Source organism: Symphalangus syndactylus, chromosome Y (genome assembly GCF_028878055.3).
Source record: "Symphalangus syndactylus isolate Jambi chromosome Y, NHGRI_mSymSyn1-v2.1_pri, whole genome shotgun sequence".
Classification (NCBI taxonomy): Eukaryota; Metazoa; Chordata; class Mammalia; order Primates; family Hylobatidae; genus Symphalangus; species Symphalangus syndactylus.
Window position 1 is genome coordinate 29060407 of NC_072448.2, and position 12508 is coordinate 29072914.

Below are 12508 nucleotides of genomic sequence, written 5' to 3' on the forward strand. Positions count from 1 at the left end.
GTCAGGAGTTCGAGACCAGCCTGGCCAACGTGGTGAAACCCCGTCTCTAGTGAAAATACGAAACCGGAGTCGGGCGCGGTGGGGCAGGCGCCTGTACTCCCAGCTGCTCGGGAGGCCGAGGCGGAAGAATGGCCTGAACCTGGCAGGCGGAGGTTGAGGTGACCCAAGATCGCGCCACTGCACTACAGCCTGGGCGGCAGAGTGAGACTCGGTCTCCAAATAAATTAATAAATAAGTGAAAGAAAGAAAAAAAGCAAAGAAAAGAAAGAGAAAATGAAACAAAAGGCACCGTATCACTCCTAGGCTACGACCTTCTCTCTTTCTATCTGTTTCTCTCTTGTCTCTCTCTGTTCCTCTCTTTCTCTCTCTGTCTCTTTCTCTGTCTGTCTGCCTGTCTGTCTCTTTCTTTCTCTCTGTCTCTGCCTCTCTCTCTCTCTCTCTCTCTCTGCCTGTCTCACCGTATCTGTCTTGTCTTACTCTCTTTCTCTGCCTGTCTGTCTGTGTCTCTCTCTCCCTGCCTGTCTGTGTCTCTCTCTCTCTTTCTGTCTGTTTCTGTCTCTTTCTCTGTCTGTCTGCCCCTCTCTTTCTCTTTCCGTGTCTCTCTGTCTCTCTCTCTCTCTGCCTATCTTCTGTCTGACTCTCTCTCTCTGCCAGTCTGTCTCTTTCTCTGTCTGTCTCTCTCTTTCTCTCGGTTTCTCTCTGTCTCTCTCTGTCCATCTCTGTCTTTCTCTGTCTGTCTCTCTCTTTCTTTCTCTCTGTCTCTCTCTCTCTCTCTCTCTCTCTCTCTCTCTCTCTCTCTGTCTGCCTCTCTCACTGTGGCTGTCTTCTGTCTTACTCTCCTTCTCTGTCTGTCTGTCTCTCTCTCTCTCTCTCTCTCTCTCTCTCTCCCTCCCTCCCGTTCTATTTCTCTCTCTCTGTCTCTCTCTCTCTCTTCTGTCTGTTTCTCCCTTTCTCTCTCTGTCTGTCTCTGTCTTTCTCTGTCTGTCTCTTTCTCTGTCTCTCTCTCTCTCTCTCTCTCCCCGCCTGTCTCACTGTGTCCGTCTTCTGTCTTATTCTCTTTCTCTGCCTGTCTGTCTGTCTGTCTCTCTCTCTCCCTTCCTGTCTGTTTCTCTCTCTCTCTCTTTCTGTCTGTTTCTCTCCGTCTCTCTCTGTTTTTCTCTGTCTGTCTCTTTCTCTATCTGCCTCTCTCTTTCTTTTTCTGTGTCTCTCTGTGCCTATCTTCTGTCTGTCTCTCCTTCTCGGCCTGTCTGTCTGTCCCTCTCCCTCCCTTTCTGTTTCTCTCTCTCTCTCTCTCTCTCGCTCTCTCTCTGTGTGTCTCTCTCTCTTTCTGTCTGTTTCTCTCTGTCCATCTCTGTCTTTCTCTGTCTGTCTCTCTCTTTCTTTCTCTCTGTCTCTCTCTCTCTCGGCCTGTCTCTCTCACTGTGTCTCTCTTCTGTCTTACTCTCCTTCTCTGCCTGTCCATCTGTCTGTCTCTCTCTGGCTCTTCTCTGCCTGTCCATCTGTCTCTCTCTCTCCCTCCCTTTCTGATTCTCTCTCCCTCTCCCTCTCTGTGTCTCTCTCTTTCTGTCTGTTTATCTCTTTCTCTGTCTGTCCGTCACTGTCTTTCTCTGTATGTCTCTTTCTCTGTCTGTCTGTCTCTCTTTTTTCTCTGTCCTTCTGTCTCTCTCCGTGTGCCTATCTTCTGTCTTACTCTCTTTCTCTGCGTCTCTCTCTCTCTCTCTCTGTCTGTCTGTCTGTCTCTCTCTCTCTTTCTGTCTGTTTCTCTCTATCTCTCCCCATCCATCTCTGTCTTTCTATGTCTGTCTCGTTCTCTGTCAGTCTGTCAGACGCCCCGTGCCGGGGAGGGCCCTGCCCCTTCCATGAAAGTGAGAAGCGCGGGCTTAGGTGCTTCGAGGGGCCGAGAGGAATGTGGACAGACGGGCCTTGCTGGGCTTCCCCACTCGGTGTATGATTTCGGGAGGTCGAGGCCGGGTCCCCACTTGGATGCGAGGGGCGTTTTCAGACGTTTCTCTCTGTCACGTGTGGCGTCTGTACTTCTCCTAGTTCCCTGATAAGCTCCTCGACTTAAAAAGAAACAGTTAAGGCCGGGCGTGGTGGCTCACGTCTGTCATCCCAGCACTTTGGGAGGCCGAGGCGGGTGGATCATCTGAGGTTGGGAGTTCGAGACCAGCCTTGCCAACACGGCGAAACCCCGTCTCTACTAAAAATACAAAACTGAGTCTGGAGCGGTGGGTGGGGCGGGTGCCTGTGATGCCAGCTACTCGGGAGGCTGAGGCGGGAGAATCGCTGGAACCTGGGAGGCGGAGGCTGCAGTGAGCCGAGATCGCGCCACTGCACTACAGCCCAGGCTGCAGAGTGAGTGAGACTCTGTCTCTAAATAAATAAATAAATAAATAAATAAATAAATAAATAATAAATAAATAAATACATAAATTCTCTTCCGTGCTGACTGACACTTGCGGGCATCGGTTGTCTTCGGGCATCACCTAGCGGCCACTGTTATGGGAAGTCGACGTGACGCGGAGGGAGGTCTCGCCGACTTCACCGAGCCTGGGGCAACTGGTTTCTCTCTCTCCCTTCCGGAGGCCCCTCCCTCTCTCCCTCGTTGCCTAGGGAACATCCGCCCTGGCGGGGGCCCTATTGTTCTTTGATCGGCGCTTTAGTTTTCTTTGTGTTTTGGTTTCTTTCGTGCGCATAGACTCTTCGACTTGGGCTTTAGTTTAATTTTCGAGTCGCCCCCACGGCTCCCCCACTACCCACGTCCCGTTACGTTCATTTAGTGAGTCAGTTAGGTGGGTTGCCCCCCAAACCCCTGCCCCCCCGCCTCCCAACACCCTGCTTGGAAACTTTCCGGATCCACCCCGGTGTGCCTCGGTCTTCTCTCCCCTTCCCCCACCCCTTGCCGGCGATCTCATGCTTGCCAGGCTGACATTTGCATCGGTGGGCGTCAGGCCTCACTCAGTGGCCACCGTTTTTGAAGATGGGGGCGGCACGGTCCCACTTCCCCAGAGGCAGCTTGGGCCGCCGATGGCGGAGCCCCTGACCCGCGTGGGCAAGCGGGCGGGTCTGCAGTTGTGGGGTTTCTCCCCCCGCTCCCCTCCTCAGGCCTCCCTCCCTGGGAAAGCTTCACCCTGGCTGGGTCTCAATCACCTTTTATCATGATGTTTTAGTTTCCCCTCCCTCCCTCCCTCCCTCCCTCCCTCCCTCCCTCCCTCCGGCCAGCAGAGTTTCACAATGGGAACGGCGTCACAGCTCTAGTCTGGGCCTTCTCAGTATTTGCCCGAAATAGAAACGCTTTCTGAAAACTAATACTTTGCTCACTTAAGATTTCCAGGGACGGTGGGGGGAGGGGGGACGGATAGCATGAGGAGATACACCTAATGCTAAATGACGAGTTAATGGGTGCAGCACACCAACATGGCACATGGATACATAGGTAACACACCCGCACATTGTGCACGTGTACCCTAAAACTTAAAGTACGAAAAAAAGAAAAAAAGATTTCCAGGGACGGTGCCTTGGCCCGTGTTTGTTGGCTTGTTTTGTTTTGTTCGTGTTTTTCCTTTTTCGTATGTCTTTCTTTTCAGGTGAAGTAGCGATCCCCAGTTTTCAGGAAGACGTCTATTTTCCCCAAGACGTGTCAGCTGCTGTTTTCTCCTGTTGTTAACTAACGCTTTTCTGCATCTCTCCACGTGCAGTGAGAGCCGGTTGATGTTGACTATACTTCATAACATCTTATTTTCTAGAAATCCGTAAGCGAATGCTGCTGCTGCTCTTGTTGCTGTTGCTGTTGTTGTAGTTGTCGTCGTCGTCGTTGTCGTCGTCGTCGTCGTCGTCGTCGTTGTTGTTGTTCTTGTTGTTGTTTTCAAAGTATACCCCCGGCCACAGTTTATGGGATCAAAAGCATTATAAAATATGTGTAATTATTTCTGGAGCACGCCTTTCTTCCCCTTCTCTCTGTGTCTCTGTCTGTCTCTGTCTCTCTCTTTCTCTTTCTCTGTCTTCTCTCTCTCTCTGCCTGTCTGTTTCTCTCTGTCTCTGTCTCTCTCTCTTTCCGTTTCTCTCCGTCCGTCTCTGTCTTTCTCTGTCTGTCTGTCTCTCTCTTTCTTTCTCTCTGTCTCTCTCTCTGACTGTCTCTCTCACTGTGTCTGTCTTCCGTCTTACTCCCTCTCTCTGCCTGTTTGTCTGTCGGTCTGCCTCTCTCTCTCTCTCTCTCTCTCTCTCTCTGTCTGTCTGTTTCTCTCTGTCTCTGTCTCTCTCTCTTTCTGTTTCTCTCTGTCCGTCTCTGCCTTTCTCTGTCTGTCCGTCTCTCTCTATCTTTCTCTCTGTCTCTCTCTCTGCCGGTCTCTCTCACTGTGTCTGTCTTCTGTCTTACTCTCTTTCTCTGCCTGCCTCTCTCTCTCTCTCTGTCTCTCTTTCTGTCTGTTTCTCTCTGTCTCTCTCTGTCCGTCTCTGTCTTTCTCTGTCTGTCTCTTTGTCTGTCTGTCCGTCTTTCTCTTTTTTCTCTCTGTCTCTGTCTCTCTCTCTCACTGTGTCTGTCTTCTGTCTTATTCGCTTTCTCTGCCTGTCTGTCTCCCTCTCTCTCTCCCTCTCTGTCTATTTGTCTCTCTCTCTCTGCCCATCTGTTTCTCTCTCTGTCTCTGCCTGTCTCTCTCTCTTTCTGTGTCTGTCTTGTGTCTTACTGTCTTTCTCTGCCTGTCTGTCTGTCTCTCTCTGCCTCCCTGTCTGTCTGTTTCTCTCTCTCTCTCTCTCTTTGTCTGTGTCTCTCTCTTTCTGTCTGTTTCTCTCTGTCTGTCTGTCTGTCTTTCTCTCTCTCTGTCTCTTTTTCTCTGTCTGTCTCTTTCTTTCTCTCTGTCTGTCTGTCTCTGTCTCTCTCCCTCTCTCTCTCTCTCCCTCTGTGTGTGTCTGCCTTCCATCTTACTCTCTTTCTCTGCCTGTCAGTCATCCTGTCTGTCTGTCTCTCACTCTGTCTGTCTCTCTCCCTCTCTCTCTCTCTCTCTCCCTCTGTGTGTGTCTGCCTTCCATCTTACTCTCTTTCTCTGCCTGTCAGTCATCCTGTCTGTCTGTCTCTCACTCTGTCTGTCTCTCTCCCTCTCTCTCTCTCTCTCCCTCTGTGTGTGTCTGCCTTCCATCTTACTCTCTTTCTCTGCCTGTCTGTCTGTCTCTCACTCTGTCTGTCTCTCTCCCTTCCTGTCTCCCTGTTTCTTTCTGTTTCTTTCGGTCTCTGTCCATCTCTGTCTTTCTCTATCTCTCTCTCTGTCTTTCTCTCTTTGTGTATCTTTGTCTCTCTCTGTCTGTCTCTCTCTATCTCTATCTCTGTCTCTGTCTCTCTGTCTCTCTCTCTCTCTCTCTCTCTCTCTCTCTCTTGCTCGCTCGCTCGCTCGCTCTCTGGCTCTCGCTATCTCCCGCCCTCTCTTTCTTTGCAAAATAAGCTCAAGTACATCTAATCTCATCCATTACCAAGGCCTGAATTCTTAGCATCAGACATCCCAGATTTGATCTCCCTACAGAATGCTGTACAGAACTGGCGAGTTGATTTCTGGACTTGGATACCTCATAGATACTACATATGAATAAAGATCCAACCCTAAAATCTGGAGTTGCTTCTCCCTCGACAGTCTCGAAAGATCATGCCTCTGTTCACCTAGGATGCTGGGAGGGTTTTCTCAATGTGCATCTGCCCGTGTCCTAAGTGACCTGTGACCGAGCCCCGTCCGTTCTGTCTCAAATATGTATCTGCAGACACTTCTCTCCATTTCCACAACTACCCACGGCCCCCTGTGGAACCACTGGCTCTTTGAAAAAAAAAATCCCAGAAGTGGTTTTGGGTTTTTGGCTGGAGGCCTAAGCCTGCTGAGAACTTTCCTGCCCAGGATTCTGTGTGAACAAAAGTGCCTCTGCTGGGAGCTGGGATCCTCGGGACGGTGCTTGCTAGCGCTGGATGAGTCTCTGGAAGGACGCACGGGACTCCGCAAAGCTGACCTGTCCCACCGAGGTCAAATGGATACCTCTGCATTGGCCCGAGGCCTCCAACGTACATCACGGTCACCGACCGTCACCGTCAGCATCCCTGTGAGCCTGCCCAAGGCCCCGACTCTGGGGAGACTCCTGGGAGCCCGGCCTTGGTCGGCTAAAGTCCAGAGGCACGGTGACTTCCACCCACAAGGTCCCCACTGAACTGCGAAGATGTGGAGCGTAGGTCAGAGAGGGGACCGGGGTGGGGGGTGGGGGAGACGTCCTGACAGGCGAGGAGTTCCCTAGGCTCTGGCCACCCCACCCACGTCCCACGTCCCGGGCACCCGCGGGACACCGCCGCTTTATCCCCTCCTCTGTCCACAGCCACCCCCACCACACCCCGCAACCCACGCACACACGCTGGAGGTTACAAAACCACACGGCGTGAATAGGGCCTGGCGGAGCGAGAGCCCATTTCACGAGGCGGGGCGGGGGGTGGGGTGCGGGTTGTGGGGTCTGTAGAGAGCCCGATTCTCCCTCTTGGGTGGCTACAGGCTAGAAATGAATATTGCTTCTTGGGCGGAGGGGCTTCCTTAGGCCATCACCGTTTGCGGGACTATCTCTCAAACCCTCCCTTGAGGCCACAAAATAGATTCCGCCCCACCCCTCGACGTTCCCCGCCCCGGTGCTGGATGTATCCTGTCAAGAGACCTGAGCCCGACACGTTGAGCTAAACACCTTCATTGGCTTTGCGTGTTTGTTTCTTTCTGAGATGGAGTCTTGCTCTGTCGCCCAGGCTGGAGTGCAGTGGCGTGACCTCGGCTCACTGCACCCTCTGCCTCCTGGGTTCCAGTGATTCTCCTGCCTCAGCGCCACCAGGCCCGGCTCATTTTTTTATTTTTAGTAGGCACGGGGTTTCACCCTGTCTCATTGGTTTTTACTGGAGATTCTAGATTCGAGCCACAGCTAATGCCGTGCCACAGAAAGACTTCTTTTTTCTTTTTTTTTTTTTTTGAAAGCGCAACGTATCTGCTGTATTTGAGTGGCTTCGTATATCATTGTAGTTGTGTTATAGATGAAGAAAAGGTATTAAACCCCGTGCTGATGATAGTGAAAGCGAAAACGAAGGAAAGGCTACCTATTTTGTAGTTAAAATATAGTGGCTCAGAATTCAGAGCTACCTAAATACGTCAGCATTTACACTCTTCCTAGGAAAAGCTTGCCGATCTGAATATTCCTCCTTTAAAGACGATTTTTGATAGGGTGAAGTTTTTTAAGAATGCGACTCCTGCAAAATAGCTGAACAGACAATACGCATTGACAGAAAACAACACGAGGATCCCCCGGACTTGGGAAAAAAATCAAAAACAACACAAGTCTCATGAAGAACTGAGTTCTTAAAATATGACGGAGAACATAGCTATCGGAAGAGAAGGCGGTATCGGCAAGTTGATTGTTACGTTGGTCAGCAATAGCTAGCACTATGTTTTTGGCCACCTTTCAGGCCATGTAACTACTACAGCAAAATGAGACAGAATCCGTTAAACAACATATTCACAAATCAAAAAATGTTTTAGTAATAGAATGCTGCAGATTTAGAAGCAAATCAAATGATACAACTCCACTGCTGTAATACTTAACCCCAAAGATAACCGTATCTGACAAAAAAAAACTACCACAGAGTTATGACTTCAGAATTATAGTTTCTCCTGGTATTTATTTATGTTTTTTTTTTTTGTTTTTTTTTTTTTTTTTTTTAATTTTTTTTTTTTCCTCCAGACGGCCTCTCGCTCGCTCTGTCGCCCAGGCTGGAGTGCAATGGGGTGATCTCGGCTCACTGCCGCCTCCACCTCCCGGGTTCAAGCGATTCTCCTGCCTCAGCCTCCCGCGTAGCTGGGACTACAGGCGCCCTCCACCACGGCCACCTAAGTTTTATACTCTTAATACGGACAGGGTTCCACCACGTTGGCCAGGATGGTCTCGATCTCTTGACCTTGTGACCCGCCCGCCTCGGCCTCCGAAAGTGCCGGGATGGCGGCAGGCGTGAGCCACCACGTCCGGCCTTCTCTTGATGTGTAAACTATTTCTTTTCTTTTCTTTCTTTTTTTTTTTTTTTTTTTTTTTGAGACGGAGTCTCGCTCTGTCGCCCGGGCTGGAGTGCAGTGGCGCGATCTCGGCTCACTGCAAGCTCCGCCTCCCGGGTTCACGCCATTCTCCTGCCTCAGCCTCCCGAGTAGCTGGGACTACAGGCGCCCGCCAACACGCCCGGCTAATTTTCTGTATTTTTAGTAGAGACGGGGTTTCACCGTGTTAGCCAGGATGGTCTCGATCTCCTGACCTCGTGATCCGCCCGCCTGGGCCTCCCGAAGTGCTGGGATGACAGGCTTGAGCCACCGCGCCCGGCCACCTGATGTGTAAACTATGAAGTCAGTCCAGAAAAATACAACCAATGTCAACGGCACGTATGGTGTTGAGGCAGAAGTAGGACCAAACGTTTTCGTATCTTATTCGGTTGATAACAATATGACCTAGGCAGTAATTTCCGATGTGTCTACTGATACGCAAGTACAAAACAGTAAAACGGAGATACTGCTAAATAAAAGGGTACACTGACTTCTTAATAGTAACTCCATCAACTGGAACACTGTCAAAAAGCAGCAACCAGTGAATCGTTGCAATATTTTTTTCTATTATCCGATAAGTGGATTATGCTGTTCCTTTCCAATTTCCCAAGCACTTTTTGTCCCCATCACCATTTCGGTGTTCAAAGAAAAAGTAACACATCCAGTCACAAAACTAAAGAAACACACACACAAACGAAAGACAACTACAGTATCTGCAAAAGTTTGGTAGAAGACTGCAACTGTTGAGTATAAGGATCTGGTATTCCATTATCGGGAGTTAATTTAAGAGTTTGTTAAAGACATACATTTCGTAAGAGAGCATTTCAGTTAGACGTTATTGACCAGTATGTACCATCCCTAGGTATCTGTAACCAAATTCATGGCAATAAAGAGCTATCTAACGAGAAAAATCAGCGAGCACCGGCACCGTCGATAAGAGCTTGTCTTTACACTTCATTGCCGCTTACCATGCGTTACAATGTCTAGGATGGACTCTGATAGCATTTCGAAAACAAGCTAATGCTTTGTCCCATTCTACAGTGAAGACAAACTCCCGCCCTAATGCAGTAGAGGCCTAAGCATGATTTGGATCCACTTCGATAGCTCTCTGGAAGAATTTAATTGCCATATCGTGTCCCCGTTGCAAGCGGAAACAGTTCCCTGCGGCACGCCAGGCCTCTGGCTGGCGAATTTTTATCCACGTCTGTCAAGTCTTTTGACAGAACTCACAGAGCAACATCTTTTTGAGGATGCCAGAGTGTTGCGGAGCAGAGCTCCATGCCTTCGACCCTGTAATTCTCCATCCTTCTAACCTCTGAGAAGATTCTTTCAGCTTGCGTGGACTCTGAAAGCTCAAAATAGGCCCTTCCGATGTGGCACAGTACCCTACCGGCATCGTGGTGGGGAGAAGGTGGATGGCTCCAAATATCGATAGCTTGTGTGCAGTGGTGAGAACACAAAGCTACATAACCTTTCCCCCTTTCACGAAGAAGGCTCATCAAGCCTTCGGCTGCTGCTTTTCGTAGATTAAAAGCCTGAATCTGAGGTGTGATTGCGGATATTTTCCCTTCTGAAATGATGGAAGAGTCCAATTTTGTCATTTCCAGGCTGCCATCGATGTGAGGTCGAGTTACTCCTCCTTCGTTAGTTTTACTTTTTGTTTTTCTGTTTGGGATTTCAGGTGGACACTTCATTTTTAACTTTTTTCCTATTCTCCTTGGTTGTGGAGCTGTCACTAGTCAAGAGTCATGGATTTCTTCGAGGCAGTGCATTTAGGGGAGATGCCACAGTGGGGCTCGATACCTGAGGTGATGCCCTTGTTTGTGGACCAGAACTTTGTGTTTTTGCAAGAATTGGAGTTACCTCTCGGCTATGTCCACTCTGTGAGAAGACAGACTGTGCTCCAGTTCGGCCGATTCTGGCAACAGGCTTTTTTGAAGGGGCTCCGGTGGATGGCACGTCAGTGACAGGAGGTGTCTAATACTAGTGTAGTTTTGTAAATAGGATCCATCCATCTCCCGGACTTGGGGTTTCTAATGGCAAAATCCCAACACTTGGAGTTAATGGACTAACAGCTGCTGGTCGTCCTGATAAACTTCGACCAGCTTTTGGCTTCTTTTGAACCTGCGTAGATAATATGGAAGTTCCTGTTCCCAGTGGGACGGTATCAGGTGAAATGACAGCTGAATCAATGGAAGACACTGGGGAATCTGTATTCAAGGAGTACTTTGAATTGGAAGATTCTCAATTCAATCTGTTTAATTCAATTGTGTCCTGGGGTGTTTCCGTAAGAAGGGTCTCAGGCTGTCTGTGACATAAACTATGACGAGGTACTTGTGTGGTGCAACGGTTGGGCAGACCGTTGCTAAAGTTCTGTAAAGATGTGAATTTAAACGTTTGGTCAGGATCCGGCTTTTCACCTATTTCACAGAATGATTCAAAGGGATACCAGAAGAAAGGCTTGAAACGAAGGCCCTTTGGGTAACACTCCGATGCTTTGGCAAGCGGATCTGTCTTGCGATATACGTGTCCCAACGATGAGAGAGTAAAGCAAGCCGAATCACCAAACTCAATAACATATGAGTCACGATATCATCATGGCTTTTCTGTTTATTAAACACCCCACCGGATAAGATTCGTTCGCCTTCTGCAAGCTTGCTGAGATCAAGACGACATTTTGCAAGCAGGTATTTGCATTGAGGTGTAGCACAACTGTGTCCTTTCAAGAGTCTATATGCTTTGTAGGCCTTTCCTGAGCGGTAAGAACAGGTCTCCAGTAAAAACGAGGCTTCCTCTGAGTGTACTTCTGCATAAAGGCGTTCTGCGAGGAAAACCGCATCTCGGTAAGCATAGCGGTTTAGTGCTTGCCATATAGCTGCCCGGACGGGTTCCTGCAGCACCGTCATCCTCCGGGCTCAGGCCCACTTCCTTTCTGCAGTGCCTGAGGCACACCCCCCCGCCCCCTCCCCCCGTAGCGGCTCCTGGGCCTGCCGGCCCCGGCTCATTTAAAGTCACCAGCGACAGTTACCAGGGGATGGGGGAGGCCGAGCAAGAAATGACTTCTTTATCCTGCGGACTCCGGAGAGCCCGGCCCCTTGTGACCCATTGTAAACCGAGAGTCACCTCACGTTTGGAAACACGGGGTTTCCATGTTTCCGCTCCCAAGTTCGGTGGAGGGATGTGGCATGTAGGACGAAGGACTCTCTTCCTTCTGATTCGGTCTGCACAGTGGGGCCTAGGGCTGGGGCTCTCTCTGTGCGGACGGCGGACTCCCTCTACCTTGGGTTCCATCGGGCCCCACCCTGGAACACGGGCCTTGGCAGATTCTGGCCCTTCCTGGCCCTCAAGTCGCTGTCAGAAACCCCATCTCCGGCTCGGATGCCCCGAATGGCTGTGGCTCGCACCGCTCTGGAAACATTGGAAATCTCTCCTCTACGCGTGGCCACCTAAAACCACAGGAGCTCGGGACACACGTGCTTTCGGAAGAGAATGCTGAGAGTCTCTTGCCGACTCTCTCTTGACTTGAGTCCTTCATGGGTGTGTGGTTAAGACGTAGTGAGACAAGACGTATTAACTCGGGCCGGGTGCTGGTGGCTCACGCCTGCAACCCCAGCACTTTGGGAGGCCGAGGCCGTAGGATCCCTTGAGGAATCGCCTAACCCTGGGCAGGTTGAGGCTGCAGCCAGTGAGCCATAATGAATGGTGTCACTGCACTCCAGTCTGGGCGAAAGACAGTGAGGCCCTGTCACAGGCAGGCAGGCAGGCAGGCAGGCAGGCAGGCAGGCAGGCAGGCAGACAACAGCTGTATTATGTTCTTCTCAGGGTAGGAAGCAAAAATAACAGAACACAGCACTTAATTTTTTGGGGGGCGGGGGAAGGAGTTTCACTCTTGGTGCCCACGCCGGAGTGCAATGGCACCATCTCGGCTCGCCGCAACCTCCACCTCCCGTGTTCAAGTGACTCTCCTGCCTCAGCCTCCTGAGTAGCTGGGATTACAGGCATGGGCCACCACACCCGGCTGATTTTGTATTGTTAGTAGAGACGGCATTTCTCCATGTGGGTCAGGCTGGTCTCGAACGAACTGGCGACCCCAGTTGATCTGCCCGCCTCGGCCTCCCAAATTGCTGGGATGACAGGCGTGAGCCATCGCGCCCGGCCGGCTACATTTTTTTTTTTTTTTTTTTTTAGTTTTCAATTTTAATCCATGTATTTACTGACATTTATTTATTTATTTATTTATTTATTTATTTATTTATTTGTTTGTTTCTTTTCGAGACAGACTCTCGCTCTGTTGCCCAGGCTGGAGTGCAGCGGCGCGATCTCGGCTCACTGCAAGCTCTGCCTCCCGGGTTCACGACCTTCTGCCCCAGCCTCCCAAGTAGCTGGGACTACAGGCGCCCGCCACCGCGCCTGACTAACTTTTTGTATTT

At 50.3% G+C, this 12508-nt stretch overlaps 1 pseudogene; it reads right to left on the reverse strand.

The window, feature by feature from the left end:
* Positions 1-8825: 8825 nt before the first annotated feature.
* On the reverse strand, positions 8826-12150 carry LOC134736109 (cell division cycle protein 27 homolog; annotated as a pseudogene).
* Positions 12151-12508: the final 358 nt, after the last annotated feature.